We start from the raw sequence: 15,671 nt of genomic DNA on the forward strand, positions 1-15,671 counted from the left end.
ACTTTTTTAATTGTCGAGGTTCTTTTAAACCAGAAATACCCTCACCAGGACCCTTTCCTTCATGATGATCATTACAGGCATGCTTAATGATAAGGTGTGGATTGCCAATTCCCACCATCTCCAATGTCTTCTGGACTTCCTCATCAAATGTCATAGCCCCAGAACTCGTAGTTTACATTTAGGAGACCTCAAGACTAATTTTCCTTTCTTACTCAGTAAAATGTTTTGCTTCAAATAACTTTTTTGTTTTTAGTAAATCAACACTGGAGCTGTATTTTTGTTAAGTCCTAGCATATCAGAAATATTTCCCATGAAATACTTAACTTTATTCTTGTGCTTTACATAAAGGACATTTTTTAAACATTTTCAAAAATTTTCACTGAGGTAACACTGACATAAAATAATATGCACCCATCGTAAGTGGATGAGTTTTGACAAAAATCAAAACATCACTACTATCACAATCAGGATATGACCGCAAAGGTTTGCAATCAATCCCAGCCGCAGTCAACCACTACTCTGTGGTCTGTCACTATAGATTAGTTTTCCCTTTTCTGGAACGTCATATAAATGAAATAACATGGTAGTATGCACCTTCTTATACCTGAGTTCTTTTATTCAGCATGTTTTTCAGAGTCATTACTTACTTTATGTATCAGGAGTTTGTTTTTATTTTTTTGCTGGGTAGAATTCCTTTGTATGGACATGCCAAAATGTGTTTTAACAATTCACCTGTTCACGAGGACTTGGGTTACTTCCACTTTGGGGTGATTATGAATAAAGCTACTAAATATTTATGCACACAACTATGTGTGGGCACAGGCTTTCATTTACTTGGAGTAAATACCGAACAGTGTAATTACTGAGTTATTTAGTAACTGTATATTTAATTTTATAAAAACTTGCCAATTTTTTTCCAAAATGATTGTACCACTTTTCATTCCTGCCAGTAACCATTAGAGTTATAATTTTTCCATTTGTTCATCAAAAGTAGTTTGTTTTGTTTTGTTTTGCCTTCTTTTTCAAATTTTAGCTGTCAGTGGTTATATAATGGCACCACATTATAATTTTATTTTCATTTTTCAACGATTATGTTGAATAATTTTCATGTTTATTAGCCATTCGTATATTTTCTTTTATGAAGTGTCTTTACAAATAACTTACACGTTTTATTGGTTTAAGTTTTTATTTTAAGATTTCTTTATATATTCTAGATAGAAATATTTTGTCAAATGTATGGATTGCATATAGCGTCTGTCTTGGTTGGCCTTTTCACATTTTACAGTGAAAATTCCTAGCGTATTAGAAATATTTTTAAAGAGCTCAAGTTTTAGTTTTGAGAAATCTAAGTTACTAGATTTTTATTCTATATCTTGTGTTCTTTTGTACTAAGTAATCATTGTTTACCCCAAAGTTCTGAAGATTTTCTTCTATATTTTTGTTTACTTTTATATTCAAATAATTTTCCTGTGTTCCTAATATTGTACTTTAAAATTTTTTTGCAATTTTTTCAAGTTTTTAAAGCTTAATATGTATGAAGTACTTACAAAGCAGCAGGCATTTATAAATTATATAAATTTCAAAATAATTAGAATGAAATTATTATTCTCATTATAGAAAAAAAGGAATATGAAACATGGATAATTTGTATAAGTTGGAGCTTAAGGGTTCTCTTTTCTCTCCATCCTCACCAGTAATGATAACATTCATCATTTTGATAATAGGCATTTTATTACCTGTGAGGTGACATGCAATTTTAATTTTGATTTGCATTTCTCTGATGACTAGTGATGTTGAGAATTTTTTCATGTACTTGTCATCTATTTGTAGGTCTTCTTTTGAAAAATGTGTAGCCAGTTCCTTTACCCATTTCCTCATCAGATTGTTTTTTTTGTTATTATTGAGTAGTTTGAGTTCCTTATGTATTTTATGTATTCATCCCTTATCCAGTTAATGGTTTGCAAACATTTTCTTTCATTCCATTGGTTGGTTTTTCACTTTGTTGATTGTTTTCTTTGTTGTACAAAAGATTTTTAGCTTAATCTTATCTCATTTATTTATTTTTGCTTCTGTTGCCTGTACCTTTGGGGTCATATTAAAAATATTATTGCCCAGATGAATGTCATCAAATATTTCTCTCTGTTTTCTTCTACTAGTATGACAATTTTATGCCTTAGATTTAAGTCTTTAATATATTTTGAATTGTTTTTAATATAGTATAAGGTAAGGGTCAAATTTCATTTTGCTTTATGTAAATAATCAGTTTTTCTAACAGCATTTATTGAAGAGATTTTCTTTCCACATTGTTTTTGGCACCATTGTCAAAAATCATTTGATCATAATGCATAGATGTATTTCTAGGCTCTCTATTCTGTTCCATTGGTCTGTGTGTCTGTTTTTATACAAATATTATGCTGCTTGATTACTAAAGCTATGTAGTATATTTTGAAGTCAGGTAGTTCGATGGATCCAGCTTTTCTGTGTGTGCAAGTTTATTTTGGCACTTCAGAGTTTTTGTGGTTTCATACAAATTTCAGAAATGCTGTTACAATTTCTATTAAAAAGTCACTAGAATTTTGATAGGGATTGCATTGAATCTGTGCATTACTATAGATAAAATTGACATTTTAACAATATCAATTCTTCAAATCCATGAAGACTTGTCTTTTTATTAATCTATGCTTTTATTTTTCAATTTGTCATCAGTATTTTTATGGATTTAATTATACAGGTTTTTGGCTTCTTTGGTGAAATTTGTTCCTAGGTGGTTTCTTTTTTTGCAGCTATTGTGAATGAAATTTCTTTTTTCTGAGTTTATTGTTAAAGGAATGCTACTGAATTTAGTATGTTGATTTTCTATCCTGTTCCACTGCTGAATTTGTTTACAGATTTTTTTTTGGTGAGGATTAGATGATTTATTTTTATTTTTATTTATTTTTCTTTTAATTATACTTTAAGTTGTCAGGTACGTGTGCAGAACATGCAGGTTTGTTACATAGGTATACACATGCTATGGTAGTTTGCTGCCTCCATCACCCCATCATCTACATTAGGTAATTCTCCTAATGCTATCCCTCCCCTCGCCACCAACTCCTCAACAGGCCCTGGTGTGTGATATTCCCCTTCCTGTGTCCATGTATTCTTATTGTTCAATTCCCACTTATGAGTGAGAACATGCAGTGTTTGCTTTTGTGTTCTTGTGTCAGTTTTCTGAGAATAATGATATCCAGCTTTATCCATGTCCCTACAAAGGACATGAACTCATCCTTTTTTCTGGCTGCATAGTATTCCATGGTGTATATGTGCCAGACCAGTCTATCATTGATGGGCATTTGGGTTGCTTCCAAGTCTTTGCTATTGTGAACAGTGCCATAATAAACATACATGTGCATGTATGTTTCTATAAATCTTTATAGTAGAATGATTTATAATCCTTTGGGTATATACCCAGTAATGGGATTGCTAGGTCAAATGGTATTTCTGTTTTTAGATCATTGAGGAATCACTACACTGTCTTCCACAATAGTTGAACTAATTTACACTTCCACCAACAGTGTAAAAGCCTTCCTATTTTTCCACATCCTTGGCTGCATCTGTTTACAAACTTTTTAATGATCACCATTCTAACTGGCATGAGATGGTATCTCAATGTGGTTTTGATTTGCATTTCTCTAATAACCAGTGATGATGAGCTTTCGTTTATGTTTGTTAGCTGCATAAATGTCTTCCTTTGAGAAGTGTCTGTTCATATACTTCACCAACTTTTTGATAGGGTTGGTTTTTTTTGTAAATTTGTTTAAGTTCTTTGTAGATTCTGGATATTAGCCTTTTGTCAGTTGGGTAAATTGCAAAAATTTTCTCCCATTCTTTAGGTTGCCTGTTAACTCTGATGATAGTCTCTTTTACTGTACAGAAGCTCTTTAGTTTAATTAGATCCCATTTGTCTATTTTGGCTTTTGTAGCCTTTGCTTTTGGTGTTTTAATCATAAAGTCTTTGCCCATGCCTATGTCCTGAATAGTATTGCCTAGGGTTTCTTCTAGGGTTTTTATGGTTTTAGGTCTTATGTTTAAGTCTTTAATCCATCTGGAGTTAATTTTTGTATAAGGTGTAAGGAAGGGGTTCAGTTTCAGCTTTCTGCATATGGCTAGCCAGTTTTCCCATCAGCATTTATTAAATAGGGAATCCTTTCCCCATTGCTTGTTTTTGTCAGGTTTGTCAAATAGCAGATGGTTACTGATATGTGGTCTTATTTCTGAGGCCTCTGTTCTGTTCCATTGGTCTGTATCTCTGTTTTGTTACCAATACCATTCTGTTTTGATTACTGTAGCCTTGTAGTATAATATGAAGTCAGGTAGTGTGATACCTCCAGCTTTTGTGTGGGGTGTGTGTGTGTGTGTTTTGCTTAGATTGTCTTGGCTATGCAGGCTCTTTTTTGGTTCCATATGAAATTTAAGGTGATTTTTCTAATTCTGTGAAGAAAGTCAATGGTAGCTTGAAGAGGATAGCATTAAATCTATAAATTACTTTGGGCAGTATGGCCATTTTCACAATATTGATCCTTCTTAACCATGAGCATGCAATATTTTTCAATCTATTTGTGTTTTCTCTTAATTCCCTGAGCAGTGGTTTATAGTCCTCCTTGAAGAGGTCCTTCAAATTCCTTGTAAGTTGTATTCCTAGGTATTTTATTCTCTTTTTCGGAATTGTGAATGGGAGTTCACTCATGATTTGGCTCTGTGTTTGTCTGTTATTGATGTATAGGAATGCTTGTGATTTTTGCACATTGATTTTGTATGCTGAGACTTTGAAGTTGCTTAAGGAGATTTTGGGCTCAGACGATGGGGTCTTTTATATATACAATCATGTCATCTGCAAATAGAGACAATTTGACTTCCTCTTTTCCTAACTGAATACAATTTATTCCTTTTTCTTGACTAATTTCCCTGGCCAGAACTTCCAATACTATGTTGAATAGGAGTGGTGAGAGACAGCATCCTTGTCTTATGCCAATTTTGAAAGCAAATGCTTCCAATTTTTGCCTATTAGGATATTGGCTGTGGGTTTGTCATAAATAGCTTTTATTATTTTGAGATACATTCCATCAATACCTAGTTTATTGAGAGTTTTTAGCATAAAGGGCTGCTGAATTTTGTTGAAGGCCTTCTCTGTATCTATTAAGAAAGCAGTAGTTTTTGTCTTTGCTTCTGTTTATGTGATGGTTTTCATTTACTGATTTTCGTATGTTTAACCAGTCTTGTATCCCTGCGATGAAGCCAACTTGATTGTGATGAATAAGCTTTTAGATGTGCTACTGAATTTGGTTTGCCAGTATTTTATTGAGGATTTTTGTGTCGGTGTTCATCATGGATATTGGCCTGAAATTTTCTTCACTAGTGTCTCTGCCAGGTTTTGTTATCAGGATGATGTTGGTCTCATAAAATAAGCTAGGAAGGATTCCCTCTTTTTCTTTTGTTTGAAATACTTTCAGAATGAATGGTACCAGCCCCTCTTTGTACCTCTTAGAATTCCACTGTGAACCCATCTGGCCCTGGACTTTTTTTTGGCTGTTAGGCTATTAATTGCTGCCTCAATTTCAGACCTTGTTATTGGTCTATTCAGGGATTAGACACCTTCCTGGTTTAGTCTTGGGAGGGTGTAAGTGTCAAGGAATTTATCCATTTCTTCTAGATTTTCTGGTTTATTTGCATAGAGGTGTTGATAGTATTCTCTGATGGTAGCTTGTATTTCTGTGGGATTGGTGGTGATATCCCCTTTATCATTTTTTATTGCATCTCTTTGATTCTTCTCTCTTTTCTTCATTAGTCTTGCTAGCAGTCTATATATTTTGTTGATCTATTCATAAAGCGAGTTCTTGGATTCATTGATTTTTCTGAAGGGTTTTTTGTGTCTCTATCTCCTTTATTTCTGCTCTGATCTTAGTTATCTCTTGTCTTCTAGCTTTTGAAATTGTTTTTTCTTGCTTCTCTAATTAATTGTGATGTTAATTTTAGATCTTTCCTCCTTTCTCTTGTGGGCATTTAGTGCTATAAATTTCCCTCTACACACTGCTTTAAATGTGTCCCAGAAATTCTGGCATGTTTTGTCTTTGTTCTCATTGGTTTCAGAGAACATCTTTATTTATGCCTTCATTTCATCTATTATCCAGTAGTCATTCAGGAGCAGGTTGTTCAGTTTCAATGTAGTTTTGTGGCTTTGAGTGAGTTTCTTAATACTGAGTTCTAATTTAATTGCACTGTGGTCTGAGAGACTATGATTTCCGTTCTTTTGCATTTGCTGAGAAGTATTTTATCTCCAATTATGTGGACAATTTTAGAATAAGTGTGATGTGGTGCTGAGAAGAATGTATATTCTGTTGATTTGAGTTGGAGAGTTCCGTAGACGTCTATTATGTCCACTTGGTCCAGATCTAAGTTCAAGTCCTGGATATCCTTATTAATTTTCTATTTCATTGATCTAATATTGACAGTGGGGTTAAAGTCTCCCACTATTATTGTATGGGAGTCTAAGTCTTTTTGTAGGTCTTTAAGAACTTGCTTTATGTATCTGAGTGCTCCTGTATTGGGTGCATATATATTTCGGACTGTTAGCTCTTCTTGTTGCATTGATCCTTTTACCATTACGTAATGCTCTTCCTGTCTCTTGATCTTTGTTGGTTTAAAGTCTGTTTTATCAGAGAGTATGATTGCAATCCATGCTCCTGTTTGCTTTCCATTTGCTTGGTAAATATTCTTCCATCCCTTTATTTGCAGCCTACGTGTGTCTTTGCACATGAGATGAGTCTCCTGAATACAGCACACTGATGGGTTTTGATTCTTTATTCAATTTGCTAGTCTGGGTGTCTTAATTGGGGAATCTAGAGCATTTACATTTAAGGTTAATATTGTTATGTGTGAATTTGATCTTGCCATTATGATGCTAGCAGGTTGTTTTGGCTGTTACTCAATGCAGTTTATAGCGTCAATGGTCTTTACAATTTGGTATGGTTTTGCAGTAGCTGGTACTAGTTGTTCCTTTCCATATTTAGGGATTCCTTCAGGAGTTCTTTTAAGACAGGCCTGGTGGTGACAAATTCAGCAGCTGCTTGTCTGTAAAGGATTTTACTCCTCCTTCACTTACGAAACTTAGTTTGGCTGGATATGAAATTCTGGGTTGAAATTTTTTTTCTTTAAAAATGTTGAATATTGATCCCCACTCTCTTCAGGCTTGTAGGGTTTCTGCCAAAAGATCCACTGTGAGTCTGATGGGCTTCCCTTTGTGGGTAACCTGACCTCTCTCTCTGGCTTCCCTTAGAACTTTTTCCTTCATTTCAACCCTAGTTAATCTGATGGTTATGTGTCTTGGGGTTGCTCTTCTTGAGGAATATCTTTGTGGTGTTCTCTATATTTCCTGAATTTGGATGTTTTGCTGCCTTGCTAGGTTGGGGAAGTTCTCCTGGATAATATCCTAAAGACGGTTTTCCAACTTTGTTTTATTCTCCCCATCACTTTCAGGTACACTGATCAAACATAGATTTGGTCTTTATTTCATTGAGTTTATCTTCAGTCTCTGATATCCTTTCTTCTTCATGATCAGTTCAGCTATTGGAACTTGTATATGATTCCTGAAGTTCTTGTTCTGTGTTTTTCAGCTCCATCATGTCATTGCTGTTCTTCTCTACACTGGTTATTGTAGTTGGCATTTCATCTAAACTTTTTTCAAGGTTCTTCACTTCCCCGCATTGGGTTAGAACATGTTCCTTTAGCTCCAAGAAGTTTGTTATTACCCACCTTCTGAAACCTGCTTTTGTCAGTTCATCAAACTCATTCTCTATCCAGTTTTGTTCCCTTGTTGGTGAGGAGTTGTGATCCCTTGGAGGAGAAGAGGAGTTCTGGTTTTTGTAATTTTCACCCATTTTGCACTGGTTTCTCACATCTTTGTGGATTTATCTACCTTTGGTCTTTGAAGTTAGTGACATTTGGATGGGATCTCTGAGTGTACTTCTTTTCTGTTAATGTTGAAACCGTTTGTTTCTGTCTGTTAGTTTTTTAACAGGCCTCTCTGCTGCAAGTCTGCTGGAGTTTGCTGGAGGTTCACTCCAGACCCTGATTGCCTAGGGATCACCAGCAGGGTCTGTAGAACAGCAAAGATTGCTGCCTATTCCTTCCTCTTGTAGCTTCGCCCCAGAAGGGTACCTGCCAGATGCCAGCCAGAACCTTCCTGTTGAGGTGTCTGTTGGCCCCTGCTGGAAAGTGTTTCCCAGTCAGGATACACGGGGGTCAGGGAGCCATTGAGGAGGCAGTCTGTCCCTTAGCAGAGCTTCAGTGCTGTGCTAGGAGATCCACTCATTTCTTTAGAGCTGCCAGGCAGGGACATTTATGTCTGCTGAAGCTGTACCCACAACCACCCCTTTTCCCAGATGCTCTGTCCCAGGAAGGTGGGGCTTTATTTATAAGTCCCTGATAGGCTGCTGCCTTTATTTAGAGATTCCCTGTCCAGCGAGGTAGAAGTCTAGGACACAGTCTGCCTGGAGAGAGGCATTGCTGAGCGACTGTGGGCTCCACTCAGTTCAAACTTCCCTGTGACTTTTTTTTACACAGGCTAGGTTAAAACCGCCTACTCATTAATGGTGGGTGCCCCTTCCCCCACCAAGCTCAAAAGTCCCAGTTGGAGCTCAGACTGGTGTGCTGGAGGTAGGTATTTCAAGCCAATGGATCTTAGCTTGCTGGTCTTCATGGGGGTGGGACCTGCTGAGCCAGATCACTTGGCTCCCTGTCTTCAGCCCACTTTTTTACGGGAGTTAACAGTTCTATCTTGCTGGCATTCCAGGCACCACTGGGTATTAAAAAAAAAAAAAAAAAAAAAAAAAAAAAAAAAAAAAAAAAAAAAAAAAAAAAAAACTTCTGTGACTAGCTCAGTGTCTTCCCTAATGGGCCACCCAGTTTTGTGCTGGAAATACAGGGCCCGGGTTTTATAGGCACTGGAGAGAATCTTCTGATCTGTGGATTGTGAACATCAGGGGAAAGTGAAGTATCTGGGCTGGAGTGCTGGGAAGAGTTCCTAATGGCTTCTCTTGGCTAGAAGAGGGAGTTCCCCAGCCCCTTGCACTTCCCAGGAAGGCAACACCCCACCCTGCTTTGGCTTGCCCTCCTTGGGCTATTCCTACTGTCTAGGCAGTCTCAATGAGATGAACCAGGTACCTCCGTTGGAAATGCAGAGATACCCACCTGCTGCATTACTCTCGCTGGGAGCTTACACCAGAGCTATTCCTAATGGCCATCTTGCCAGCAGTTTTTGGTGGAGTGTTTACAGTTTTCTTTTTAAAAAGATTATGACATCTGCAACAGGAAAATTTAACTTCTTTTCCAATTTGGATGTCTTCCAATTTTTTTTCTTGTCTCATTACTCTTGCGGGGACTTCCAGTACTATATTTAATAGAAATGGCAGCAGTGGGTATCCTTTTCTTGTTCCTGGTCTTAGCAGATAACTTTTCAACTTTTTACCATTGAATATGATGTTAGTTGTGGGTGTGTCATATATGGCCTGAATTATTTTGAGGTACGTATCTGTTATTACTACTTCATTGGAACTTTTTATCATGAAAGAATGTTTAATTTTGTCAGATGCTTTTTCTGCATCTATTGAAATAATAACAGATTTTCTTTTAGTCTGTTAACATGATGTATTATTGTATTTATAGATATGAATATGCTAAAATATTCTTGCATCCCTAAATAAATCCCAAATGATCATGGTGAATAACGCTTCTACTACAATATCAAATTATCTTGGCTGATATTTTGTTGAGGATTGTTGTATATAAGTTCACTAGCTATATTGGCCTGTATTTTTTTTCTTTTTTTTTGTAGCACCCTTCTCTGGCTTTAGTATCAGGGTAATACTGGCCTAGTAAATAAGTTTGGAAGAATTTCCTCTATATATACTTTTTGGAAGAGTTTGAAAAAGATTAGTATTAGTTCTTTTTTAAGTGTTTGGTAAAATTCAGCAGTTAAGTCATCCAGTCCTGGACCTTTCTTTGATGGGAAACTTTTTATTACTGATTTAATCTCATTACTCATTGCTCTGTTTATATTTGCTGTTTCTTCATAATTCAGTCTTGGTAGGTTGTATGTGTTTACGAATTTAATCCATTTCTTCTAAGTTATCTAATGTGTTGGTATATAATTGTTCATTGTAGTCTCATGATCCTTGGTGTTCTTGTGGTACAAGTTTTTAGTTGTTTGTTTGTTTGTTTAGACAGAGTCTCATTCTGTCACCCAGGCTGGAATGTAGTGGTGTGATCTCAACTCACTGCAACCTCTGCCCCCTAAACTCAAGTGATCCTCCCAGCCCAGCCTCCTGAATAGCTGGGACAACAGGCACATACTGTCTCACCCAACTAATTTTGGTATTTTTTAGTAGAGATGGGGTTTCACCATGTTGCCCAGGATGGTCTCAAACTCCAGAGCTCAAGTGATCCACCCACCTTGGACTCCCAAAGTGTTGGGATTACAGGGGTGAGCCACAACAACTGGCTTTGTAGTACAAGTTTTAATGTCTCCTCTTTCATTTCTATTTAAAAAAAAAAAAAAAAAACGCTTCTGGTGTTGATTTTTTTAAACTGTTTTTGTAGTCTCTATTTCATTTACTTATTCTCTTATCTTTGTAATTTCCTTTCTTTTATTTACACTGGGTTTTGTTTGTTCATCTTTTTCTAGTTCCTTGCAATGTGAAGCGAAGTTATCTGAGGTGTTTTTTTTTGTTTTTTTTTTTTTTGATGGAGACATTGATTACTCTAAACTTCCCTCTTAAAACTGCTCCTGTTGTGTCTTGGAAGGTTTTATGTATTTTGTGTGCATTTTTATTTTTTAAAAGATATTTTTACATTTCTTTTTTCATTTTTTCTTCAAACACATTGGTTCTGGACTGTGTTGTTTACATTCCACATATTTAACATTCCATAATTCCTCTTGTTATTCATGTCTAGTTTAAGATCATTGTGGTTTGAAAAGATACTTGATACAACTTAAATCTTCTTGAATATGTTAAGACTTGTTTTGTAGCACAACATATGCTTTATCTTGGAGAACGTTCCACGTGACCTTGAAATAAATGTATATTATCTGTATATTAGATAACATTTTCTCTGCATATGTCTGTTAGATTCATTTTTCCTAAAGCATAGTTGAAGTTCAATAATTTTTTATTGATCCATTGCTCATAGTGGGGTATAGAAGTCTTTACTATTATTTTATCTCTCCTCAGATCTGTTAACATTTGCTTTATGTATTTAGGTGCTCTGATGTTAAGTGTATATATATTTACAATTGTTATGTCCCAATGAAAATTGATACCTTTGTCATTATATGATGACCTTCTTTGTCTCATCGTATAAGGTGTGATTTAAAACTTCCTTTGTGTGACATAAGTATAGCAACCTCTGCTTATTTTTTGTTCTCATTAGAATGGAATATCCTTTTTTATCTCTTTTAGTCTTTGCGTGTCCTTACAGGTAAAGTGGGACTATTAGCAGCATATATTCTTTAGAATACATTTTGTTTTCTCATTCACTCAGCCACTCTATGTCTTTAATTGGAGAATTCAATTCATTTACATTTATTTCTCTTTCCTCAGATTTTGAAATATTTCTGATATTATTTCTTTAAATATGCCCTCAGCTCCTGTGTCTCTCTTTTCTCTTCTTTAAAATTGTGTAACTCAAATATTGTCTCTTTTGAGTTGTCCCAAAAGTCTTGAAAGTTTTCTTAATTTCTTTTCGTTCTTTTTAATTTTTTTCTTTTATGTTGTTCAAATAGCCTGTGGTCAAGTTCACAGATTTTTTTCTTCTGCTTGATCAGTTTGGCTATTAATACTCTCTATTGCATTTTCATTTCATTCATTATATTTCTTAGCTCCTGAATTTGATTTTTTCAAAATAATTTTAATCTCTTTTAATATCTTTAGTCAGTTATCGTTTCCTCCATTCACTGAATTGTTTATGTATTCTCAAAGTTTGCTAAGGTTCCTTAAAACATTTATTTTGAATTCTTTGACAGACAGTCCATATATCTCCATGTCTTTAGTGTCAACCACTTGGAGATTATTGTGTTCTTTGGGTGGTACTATGTTTGTTTGCTTTCATGTTACTTGTTGCCTTACACTAACATCTGTGCATTTGAGAATAAGGATCTCATTCCAGTCTTGGAGACTGGCTTCTTCAGCGAAAGCCCTACACTAGTCAGTTCATCCAGAGATTTTTTGCAGTGCATCTAGCATAATCCATAGGTGAGCTTACTGCTGGAGTCCTTAGTGAGGCTGGCCTGTTGTTCAGGTCTGCAAGTGGCAGGCCTGACCACTTAAATGTTCAGGGTAGAACTTGAAGCATGAATCCAGTAGGTTGGACCTGTTTTTTGTGTCCACAGAGATGAGGTTGGCACTAAGTTCTACTGAGACCTGGAGCCTTAGTTCATGGGAGCTGGCCTAGTGCTATTGTGTGCCTAAAGTCTCAGTCCATGGAAGCAAATGTGGATCCTTTGTCTTCAGGGGTGATCCTGGAGCCTTATTGTAGGTACGGTTATTTTTAATACCTTTGTGTTTTAACTTGTATTCTAGAATTAAAAGTGATTTATATACTATCATTACACTATTAGAGCATTCTGAGTTTGACTATACATTCATATTTAACAGTGAGTTCTCTATTTTCATATTTTCATGGTATTATTTAGCACATTTTTATTCAACTTGAGGAACTTTTTTTAGAAGTTCATGTAGGGCAGGTCTCATGGTGATAAACACCCTCAGCTTTTGTTGGGAAATATTTTGATCTCTCCATTTTGGAAGGTTAGTTTTAGGAGGTATAGTATTCTTAGTTGACAAGGATTTTTTTTCATTCAGCACTTTGAAGATATCATCTGTCTTCCTACTGGGTTGCAAGATTATTTTTCAGAAGTCTGCTGATAACCTCTTGGGGGTTCTCTTAAGTAATGAGTCTCTTTTATCTGGCTGCTTTGAAGCTTCTTTTTGGACTTGAAAATTTGACTACAAGCATCCCAGAGTAGTTTGTGGTGGTTATTGATCTTTCTCAGTGTCCTCTGAGCTTCCTTACACTGTATGTCCATATACCTTCCAAGATTTGTGAAACTTTCAATCATTTTCCTTTAAGCTTTGTTCTGCTTCTGAAATTTCAGTAATTTCTACATTTGTTTGCTTAATTATGTCTCTTTATACTGTTTTCCTTCTTTTCAATCTTTTGTTGTTGTTTCTCTAAGTAGCTAATTTCAAATGACCTGCTGGAGTTTACTACTACTTTCTCTTCATGATTCCATCTCTGTTGGAGCTCTTTATAGAATTTTTAGTTCTGTCATTGTATTCAGCTCTAGCATTTCTCTTTGGTTCTTTTTTATGGTTCTTATTTCTTTAACTTGTAGTTTCATCCACACATTGCTTTTCTAATTTTATTTTGTTTCATAGCTGTGTTTTTTTGCATGTCATTGAGCTTAATGAGGGTAATTATTTTAATTATTTTTCAGATAACCAATAGTTTTCTATGTCTTTGAAATTGGGTTATTGGAGATTTATCTTAGTTTCTTCTGGTGAAGTCATGTTTGCTTGATTTTTTTTTTATGCATGTAATGTCTGCATTTGAAAGAGCAAACACCTCTTTCAGTCTTGACGGATTTGTTTCAGCTGATAAACGTCTCCTGATGAATACCTAGCTGATGGATTGGGGATTGGAAGAGGGTCATGTGGCTACTCTTGGGTCTGTAGTGGGGTTTGGCAGACATCTTACAAGGGGCTTTAATGGACAGAGATCCTTTCTAGTCCCTAAACAGACTGGACTGCCTCTGGTACACTGGTCAGTAAGACTAGCATTTAGACAAGGATCTGCTTGAGGGTACAAGCAACATGCAGCTTACCAGGTGAACTGATATGTGAGACTTCCTCTTGGTCACTGGAAGGGCTCATACTTGGTCATTGGGTGAGTCAAGGCTGCATCTGAGATGGGCCAGAATCAAATCATTGGCACCACTTCAGAGCCTGTGATCTGCTACCTGCCTCTGAGATCACAAATAGGTCTGAGTACCGTGGGCATTAGGACTGCTTTTAGACTGCAGCTGAGAGGGATTGGAGCAGACTTATATTGTGATTTCAAGATCCCCAGTGGATCCACAAAGAGGTGAGTCTGTTTCTGGATCTGGAGCCAGGACCCTGGGCAGGAGTTTGACACTTAAGCATGGATTTGTCCTCTCAAAACAGCCCTCCTAGTTCTTGGGCTTCACCAGAGTTTCATAATCTCCTGCTTTAATTCTAAAGCTTGTCCCAAGGCATACTTTTTGTCCGCAAATGTCTGCCAAATTATTGTTGCTATGGTTATCAAAAACAAACTATAGGCTAATCCTCAAAGCATTCTAAACAGAGAACCTGATTGTATGTGTACTGCTATTATAAGCATGTTACTAAGTCTTTCTTGGCTATTTACCGATTGCCTTTCTACCACTCTTTTATTAAGACTTTAGAGTTCAATTCCAACTCAAGTCTACCTTCTCCCCATCTTTGAGAATTATGTTACAGAGTCATAAACAGCACCATTCAAGATGATTTATTTAATGTATTCCTCTCAATTCAAAAGTGCATTCTCTATATTACTTTTAAAATTACAATTGAATGAAATTTTACTTTAGAACATTACAAAAAGTGGTATGAAGTTTCATAAATTAAAATTTTCCCAGTTATTTTCTCTCTGCTAATAACAATTGTGTTTTACAATTTCAAATTTGACCACTTTTTTCAAAATATATTTAACTTTCATTTAATTTTAAAATTTCAAATTGAAATAAAACAATGTATATTGAGTATTTTTTCACAATCTATATAATTTATAACAGTTTTGGAACATTTTAAGAGTAGTAGCTAGAGTACCTCAGCCCAAGGGACAAATATTAGCTTTTAAAATATTAGTTTTCAAGCTGTAAGGAAAGTTTATGATGAAACAAGAAAATACATTAATTTCATCTATAGATGGTTATGTTTACATAAAATTACTTTCCTGTCAATGGACTATAAGAATTAACATAAGCACATATTAATAAAAATGGGCAGCACACATGATACTCAGTAGATCTGAGGTGTTTACAAGGTCAGTTTAATAAAAACAAGAGTTGTTTTCTATTTTCTTGTAGGAGCTAGATCACCTATCAGCAGGGTACAATTAATATCAGGATTCTAACTATTGGGTTGATAAGGCAGAAATAGCAAACATTTATTACTCAGAAACTGGTGCTGAGTTCCTTCAGTTGTAAAATTCGTACAATAGCTATCTCTACACGATAAACTCTAGAGATGCCTGAAAAGATTGCATGTAATGACTAACAAAGTGATTGGGGGTGAGATGGAATCCTATTTCCTTTTTAGAATTTAAAATACACATATAGACACAGACACACATAAATTACTGAGATTTATGTAGCACTTTATCTTTTTGATTTAATAGAAAAAAAAATAAAAGGGGAAAAAAATACTTGTTCCATTCCTCTATCCTAATCAGGAGGAGATCTTGGTCTGTGAAACCTGAAATTCAGATAACTAGTTAAGAGTGTATTAAGTCATCTTTAAATATAATAAAATGAAACTAGGTAGAAATTTCTTTAGAATGAGAAATGTCATATACACCAA

Source organism: Aotus nancymaae, unplaced genomic scaffold (genome assembly GCF_030222135.1).
Source record: "Aotus nancymaae isolate 86718 unplaced genomic scaffold, 86718_ANA_hifiasm-v0.15.2.pri h1tg000040l, whole genome shotgun sequence".
Taxonomy (NCBI): domain Eukaryota; kingdom Metazoa; phylum Chordata; class Mammalia; order Primates; family Aotidae; genus Aotus; species Aotus nancymaae.